We start from the raw sequence: 8,483 nt of genomic DNA on the forward strand, positions 1-8,483 counted from the left end.
CTGATCCCATAGATCCTAAATCATTTCCCTACTACTCTTTCCATTCCTTAAAAACAGCCCTAGAAGCTGCTCCCACACTAGCTTTCCCTAACTCATCCCAACTCTTTTTCATTACACACAGCCAAAGTGCAGGGTTGTACAGTCAGAATTCTTACACAAGAGCTGGGACCGCACCTTGTAGCCTTCCTGTCCAAACAACTTGACCTTACTATTTTAGGCTGACCCCCACATTTTTCCTGATACTACACTTGACTCCCATGACTATATCTCTCTGACCCACCTGGCATTCACTTCATTTCCCCATATTTCCTTCTTTCCTGTTCCTCAACCTGATCACACTTGGTTTATTGATAGCAGTTCCACCAGGCCTAATTGACACTTACCAGCAAAGGCAGGCTATACTAAAGTATCTTCCACATCTATCATTGAGCCTACTGCTCTGTACCACTGCACTACCTCCCAGCAAGTCAAACTCAGTGCCTTAACTCAAGCCCTCACTCTTGCCCAAGGACTGCATGTCAATATATATACTAACTTTAAATATGCATTCCATATCCTGTACCAACATGCTGTTATATGGGCTGAAAGAGGTTTCCTCACTACACAAGAGTCCTCCATCATTAATGCCTCTTTAACAAAAACTCTTCTCAAGGTTGCCTTACTTCCAAAGGAAGTTGGAGTCATTCACTGCAAAGGCCATCAAAGAGCCTCAGACCCCATTGCTCAAAGCAACAAGTATGCTGATAAGACAGCTAAAGAAGTAGCCAGTATTCTTACCTCTGTCCCTCATGAGCAGTTTTTCTCCTTCTCATCAGTCACTCCTACTTACTCTCCCAGTGAAGTTTTCACCTGTCAATCCCTCCCCACTCAACGCAAATGGTTCTTAGACCAAGGAAAGTTCCTCCTTCCAGCCTCACAGGCTCATTCTATTCTATCATCCTTTCATAACCTTTTCCACGTGAGTTACAAGCCTCTACCCCGCCTCCTAGAACCTCTCATTTTCTTTAAGACATTTGCCCTGCATTTCACTCCATCCTTGGTACCTTCCCCTTGTTCTTCAGACTCTCCTCCCAGCCCCTCCTCTTGCTTGCTTATACCCAGCCCCATGAATAGCAGTAAAAGGTTACTCACAGATACTATATGCTTTCTCATACACCATAAAAATCAAACCTCCCCCTCTACTCAGTTGCCCCATCAATCCCCATCGCAACCTCTAATGGCTGCTACCCTCGCTAAATACCTAAGAGTCTGGATGCAAGACACCTCTTTTGGTGCTCCCTCTCATCTTTTCACTTTACATTTCCAATTTTGCCTCACAAAGTTCTCTTCTTCTTCTGTGGCTCCTCCACATACATGTGTCTACCTATTAATTGGACATGCACATGTACACTAGTTTTCCTTACCCCTCAAAATCAATTTGCAAATAAGACCAAACAGCTTCCTAGTTCCCCTCATGACACCAACACTTCACTACTTTTTTTTATTATTATTAATATAAGAAGACAGAAATAAGCCTCGACTTACTGCTGAAAAAGGAAGACTCTGTACATTTTTAAATGAAGAGTGTTGTTTTTACCTAAATCAATCTGGCCTGGTATATAACAACATCAACAAACTCAAAGATAGAGCCCAAAGACTTGCCAATCAAGCAGATAATTATGCTGAACCCCCTTGGGCACTCTCTAATTGGATGTCCTAGGTCCTCCCATTTCTTAGTCCTCTAATACCTGTTTTTCTCCTTCTCTTGTTCAGACCTTGTGTCTTTGGTTTAGTTTCTCAATTCATACAAAAACACATCCAGGCCATCACCAAGCATTCTATATGACAAATGCTCCCTCTAACAACCCCACAATATCACTCCTCACCCCAAAATCTTTCTTCAGTTTAATCTCTCCAACTCTACGTTCCCATGCTGCCCCTAATCCCGCTAGAAGCAGCCCTGAGAGACATTGCTCATTACCTCTCCATACCAACCTCCACAATTTTCACTGCCCCAACACTTCACCACTATTTTGTTTTGTTTTTCTTATTAATGTAAGAAGACAGGAATGTCAGACCCCTGAGCCCAAGCCTACATCCAAATGACCTGAGGCAACTGAAGAACCACAAAAGAAGTGAAAATGGCTGGTTCCTGCCTTAACTGATGACATTAGCTTGTGACATTCCTTCTCCTGGACAATAAGTCTCCAGAGCTCCCCACTGAGCACCTTGTGACCCCTGCCCCTGCCCGCAAGAGAACAACCCCCTTTAACAGTAATTTTCCACTACCTACCCAAATCCTATAAAATTGTCCCACCCCTATCTCCCTTTGCTGACTCTCTTTTGGACTCAGCCCACTTCCACCCAAGTGAAATAAATAGCCTTGCTGCTCACACAAAGCCTGTTGGTGGTCTCTTCACACAAACATGCGTGACAGTGCCCACTTTTATTTGTATTACTTTAAAAATATTTCAAAAAAAAGTAAAAAATTTAACACATAATTGAAGTCTACTATTTTATACTTAAAATACTTCCTTTTTTTTTTTTAAGGCACAGCTACTAAAAAGTTATGTAATGCCCCTGTTTCTTTCTCCTATGTTGTAATCTGTGAAATGAGATAGCAATCAATTACTTGCCTTGTCAGGTTGAGGCATACTTGATAAGAGCCTCCTGCAATATATGTCATGCATCAAGCCTTAAACCTGTGGTACTTGTAATTACTATCATTTTAATAGATATTTTTAGAAAGGTTCAGGATTATATTTCTGTTAATGCTTCTAATATCTTACTGCTTTACCTAACTTTGCATTTAATAACTCATGTATGATTGACATACCTGGCTATATACTCCAGATTATCTTTACTATTCATACTTGTCTTTAATTTATTTTATTGTTTAAGTTATTTTAATTCTAAGAAAAATCCTTTTGAGTTTAGATTATTAGTGTTAGTATAAGGTTTGAGCTTTGTTTGCAAAATATTTAAATTTTCAGGTTTAACCTACAATAGAAATAACTGACATGTTCACAGATTATTCACATTTACTATAGCCTAGGAGTATTTAACACATTCAAACCTTATACAACCTTGTGAATTAGGTATTATTAAAATCTAGAATTCATAATGAAGAAAGCTCAGGGACACGTAACTTGTCCAAATTCACAGAGCTGGTAACTGGGAAGGTGGAGATTTAAACTCAGGCAATATGGTGCTATGCCCATGCTCTTATTCACTATATTTTGCTATCCTACTTTCATGATACTAATTGACTATCTTTGTGCAGCTACATGGGTTTTTATTTTGGGATAATACTTGTTTTTTTAAAAATAAAAAACTGTAAAAATTTAAATAAATTTATTCTGAGTCAATATGAGTGATGATGGCCCAGAGAAGAGTCTCAAGAGGTCTTGAGAAAATGTGCCTGAGGCATAGTAGGGTTATAGTTTGGTTTTATTTATTTTAGGGAGACAGAAGTTACAGGTAAAGACATAAATCAATATATGGAAGGTAGACATTGGTTCAGCACAAAAAGGCAGGCCATCTTAAAGCGGGGCCATGCAAGTCGTAGGTGAATTCAGATTTTCTCATTGGTAACTGGTTGAAAGAGTTAACCTTTGTCTGAAGACTTGAAGTCAGTAGGAGGAAATATTGAGTTAAGATGAGGGGAGTTGTGGAGGCCAAGGTTCTTGTTATGTGGATGAAGCCTCAAAGGTAGCAGCCTTCAGAGAGAACAGATGGTAAGTATCTCTTTTCAGGCCTTAACAGGTGTCAGACTCTTCATCTCTTCTTGATCTGGGAAAGGCCTCCAAAGAGAAGTCCTGGCTGCATTAATGGAGCTTCTCTACAGATGCAAATTTGCCCCATGAAAGACAGCTTTGCAAAGCCATTTCAAAATATGTCAAAACATACATTTTGGGGTAAATTATTTTGATTTTCTTCAGTGTCTGCTATCTGTTATGTGATGTTATACCAGAGTCAGGCTGGAATTTGGTATCTTATTGCCACCAAGAGTCTGTTTGGTCATTTTTATGATTTCCATTTTAATGTTAATGTTTGTCGGTTGTGCCAAAACTTAAGAGAGAATTCAAGACAGAGAGAGTATAAAGTGATGTGTCCAACCTCCCATCCTATCAGGGGCAAGAATTCAGTTTTACAGGTTTCTCCGGTATCTCCTTAACCAAAAGGGGGTCTGTTAGTTGATTGGGGGCTTGGGATTTCATTTTTGGTTTACATACCCATCTTGCAGTATGTGTATTTTACAAAATGATTAGTTAGTGTTATGGACATTATAATTTCTTTCACTAAGTGCCGTTTATATTCTACCTGGTTATTGAAGGAACATATATTAAACAAATATTTTTTCCATATTTATCTTGTAACTAGACAGTAAATACTTTTAATATTATGATGCTCTTCAATGATTCCTTTAATTTTTTTAGGTACATATGCATATGATTATGTAATAAAATTGTTGGTCTTTTTAATATAATATACAAATAATACATTTATTTGATATTTAGCTATAATTTTGTTTCCTTTTGATCTAATTGATTAAGCAATTTTTAAATATCAAAGGTTGTATTAATTTTGAAAGTTTTTAAAAAATTTCTTTTTTTGATTTTTTTTCTTCAACTTTAAGTTTTGGGGTACATGTGCAGGATATGCAGATTTGTTACATAGGTAAATGTGGACCATGGTGGTTTGCTGCACACATCAACCCATCACCTAGGTATTAAGTCCAGCGTCCATTAGCTATTCTTCCTGATACTCGCCCTCCCTTTACCTCACCCCCAACAGGTCCCATTGTGTGTTTATGTGTTCTCATCATTCAGCTCCCACTTATAAGTGAGAACTTGTGCCTTTTGATTTTCTGTTCCTGCTTTAGTTTGCTGAGGATAATGGTTTCCAGCTCCACCCATGTCCCCACAAAGGACATGATCTTATTCCTTTTTTTGGCTTCATAGTGTTCTATGGTGTATATGTATCACATTTTCTTTATCCAGTCTGTCACTGATGGGCATTTGGGTTGATTCCATGTCTTTGCTATTGTGAATAGTGCTGCAATGAACATGTGTATATGTATATTTAAAATATAATAATTTATATTGCTTTGGGTATATACCCAGTAATGGGATTACTGGGTCAAATGATGTTTCTGCTTCTAATTCTTTGAGAAATTATTCCCTGTCTTCCACAACGTTTGAACTAATTTACGCTTCCACCAGAAGTTTATAAATGCTCCTTTTTCTTCACAACCTAGCCAGCATTTGTTGTTTTTGGGCCTTTTAAATAAATGCCATTCTGACTGGCATGAGATGGCATCTGATTGTGGTTTTGATTTGCATTTCTCTAATGATCAATGATGTTAAACTTTTTTTCATATGTTTGTTAGCCACATGAATGTATTCTTTTGAAAAGTGTCTGATCATGTACTTTTCCCACTTTTAAATGAGGCTGATTGTTTTTTCATTGTAAATTTGTTTAAGTTCCTTGTAGATTCTAGATATTAGACATTTGTCAGATGGATATATTGCAAAAATATCCTTGCATTCTGTAGGTTGTCTGTTCACTCTAATGATAGTTTGTTTGCTGTGCAGAAGCTTTTTAGTTTAATGAGATCCCATTTGTCAATTTTTGCTTTTGTTGCAATTGCATTCAGTTTGTTTTTTAAATCGTGAAATCTGTGCCTGTCCCTATGTCCTTAATGGTATTGCCTCGATTTTATTCTAGGATTTTTATAGTTTTGTGTTTTACATTTAAGTTTTTAATCCTTTTGAGTTAGTTTTTGTATAAGGTGTAAGGAAGGAGTACAGTTTCAATTTTCTGCATATGGCTAGCCAGTTCTTCCAGAACTACTTATTAAATAGGGAATCCTTTCCTTATTGCTTGTTGTTGTCAGGTTTGTCAAAGATTAGATAGTTGTAGGTGTGCGGTCTTATTTCTGAGTTTTCTATTCTGTTCCATTGGTCTATGTGTCTGTTTTTGTACTAGTACCATGCTGTTTTTGTTATTGTTGCCTTGTAGTATAGTTTAAAGTCAGGTAGTGTGATCTTTCCAGCTTTGTTCTTTTTGGTTAGGATTGCCTTGGCTATGTGGGCTCTGTTTTGATTTCGTATGTATTTTAAAATATTTTTTTCTAATTCTGAAGAATGTTAATAGTAGTTTAATGGAAATAGCATTGAATCTATAAATTGTTTTGGGCATTATGGCCATTTTAATGATAGTGATTCTTCCCCTCCATGAGCTTGGCATGTTTTTCCATTTGTTTGTGATCTCTTTTATTTCCTTGAGCAGTGGTTTGTAGTTCTTGAAGAGGTCCTTCACTTCCCTTGTTAGCTGTATTCCTAGGTATTTTATTCTCTTTGTAACAATTTTTAATGGGGGTTCATTCATGGTTTGGCTCTCTACTTGCCTGTTGTTGGTGTATAAGAATGCTAGTGACTTCTGCACATTGATTTTGTATCCTGAGACTTTGCTGAAGTTGCTTATCAGCTTAAGAAGCTTTTGGGCTGAGACGATGGGTTTTTCTATAATATAGGATTATATCGTCTGCAAACAAAGACAGTCTGACTTCTTCTCTTCACGTTTGAATATGCTTTAATTCTTTCTCTTGCCTGATTGCCCTGGCCAGAACTTCCAATACTATGTTGGATAGGAGTGGTGAGAGAGGGCATCCTTGTTGTTGTGGGAAGTCAGGGACCCCAAAAGGAGAGACTGGCTGAAGCCATGGCAGAAGAACATAACTTGTGAAGATTTCGTGGACATTTATTAGTTCCCCAAATTAATACTTTTATAATTTCTTATACCTGTCTTTACTGAAATCTCTGAACATAAATTGTGAAGATTTCATGGACACTTATCACTTCCCCAATCAATACCCTTGTGATTTCCTATGTCTGTCTTTACTTTAATCTCTTAATCCTGTCATCCTCGTAAGCTGAGGAGGATGTATGTCACCTCAGGATCCTGTGATGATTGCATTAATTGCACAAATTGTTTGTAGAGCATGTGTGCTTGAACAATACGAAATCTGGGCACCTTGAAAAAAGAACAGGATAACAGCAATGTTCAGGGAACAAGGGAGATAACCTTAAACTCTGACTGCCAGTGAGCCAGGTGGAACAGAGCCAGATTTCTCTTCTTTCAAAAGTAAATAGGAGAAATATTGCTTAATTCTTTTTCTTAGCAAGGAACATCCCTGAGAAAGAGAATAGTCCCTGAGGGTAGGCCTCTGAAATGGCCCCTTTGGGAGCAGCTGTCTTTTATGGTCGAAGGCAAAGGGTTGAAATAACCACTGGTCTCCTGTAGCACTCCCAGGCTTATTAGGATGAGGAAACTCCTGCCTAATAAATTTTGGTCAGACCGGTTGTCTGCTCTCAAACCCTGTCTCCTGATAAGATGTTATCAATGACAATGCATGCTTGAAACTTCATTAGCAATTTTAATTTTGCCCCGTCCTGTGGTCCTGTGATCTCGCCCTGCCTCCATTTCCTTTGTAATATTTTATTACCTTGTGAAGCATGTGATCTCTGTGACCCATACCCTATTTGTACACTCCCACCCCTTTTGAAAATTGCTAATAAAAACTTGCTGGTTTTATGACTCAGGGAGCATCACGGAACCTGCCGACATGTGATGTCTCCCCTGGACACCCAGCTTTAAAATTCATCTATTTTGTACTCTTTCCCTTTATTTCTCAGACCAGCCAATGCTTAGGGAAATAGAAAAGAACTCACAATGAATATCGGGTGTTGGGTTTCCCCTGATATCCTTGTCTTGTGCCAGTTTTCAAAGGGAATGCTTCCAGCTTTCACCCATTCAGTATGATACAGGCTGTGTGCTTGTCATATATGGCTCTTATTATTTTGAGGTGTGTTCCTTTAGTACCTAGTTTATTGAGAGTTTTTAACATAAAGGGATGGTGAATTTTATTGAAGGCCTTTTCTATGTCTCTTGAGATGATAATGTGGTTTTTATCTTTAGTTATGTTTATGTGATGAATTATGTGTATTGATTTGCATATGTTGAAACAACCTTGCATCCCAGGGATGAAGCCAACTTGATTGTGATGGATAAGCTTTTTGATGTGCTGCTGGATTTGGTTTGCCAGTATTTTACTGAAGATTTTTGCATCAAAAAATATGGAATTCTTCATGAATTTCCATGTCATCCTTGTGAAGAAGCCATGCTAATCTTCTCTGTATCATATCCCATTTTAGTGTATGTGATGCCAAAACAAGCATGATAATTCATTATATTACTAATTTTAATGAGAATTCCTTGGTGTTTTTTTCTAAATTTTAGTATAAAATATACTACTGATTGTTGATTTAAAAAAAAAATTTGTGTCTTGTGGTATATTACTTTTTTTTTTTTTTGAGACAGAGTCTTGCTTTGTCACCCAGGCTGAAGTACAGTGGCATGATCTTGGCTCACTGCAACTTCCACCTCCCAGGTTCAAGTGATTCTCCTGCCTGAGCTTCCCAAGTAGTTGGACTACAGGC

At 37.8% G+C, this 8,483-nt stretch overlaps 1 non-coding gene across 1 annotated transcript; it reads right to left on the minus strand.

Annotated features, from left to right (window-relative positions):
* Positions 1 to 8,114: 8,114 nt before the first annotated feature.
* LOC117082962 lies at positions 8,115 to 8,218 on the minus strand. Its single transcript, XR_004436875.1, has one exon. It is a non-coding gene; the product is annotated as a U6 spliceosomal RNA (small nuclear RNA).
* Positions 8,219 to 8,483: the final 265 nt, after the last annotated feature.

This window comes from Trachypithecus francoisi, unplaced genomic scaffold (genome assembly GCF_009764315.1).
Source record: "Trachypithecus francoisi isolate TF-2019V2 unplaced genomic scaffold, Tfra_2.0 Lachesis_group9, whole genome shotgun sequence".
In the NCBI taxonomy this organism is placed as follows: Eukaryota; Metazoa; Chordata; class Mammalia; order Primates; family Cercopithecidae; genus Trachypithecus; species Trachypithecus francoisi.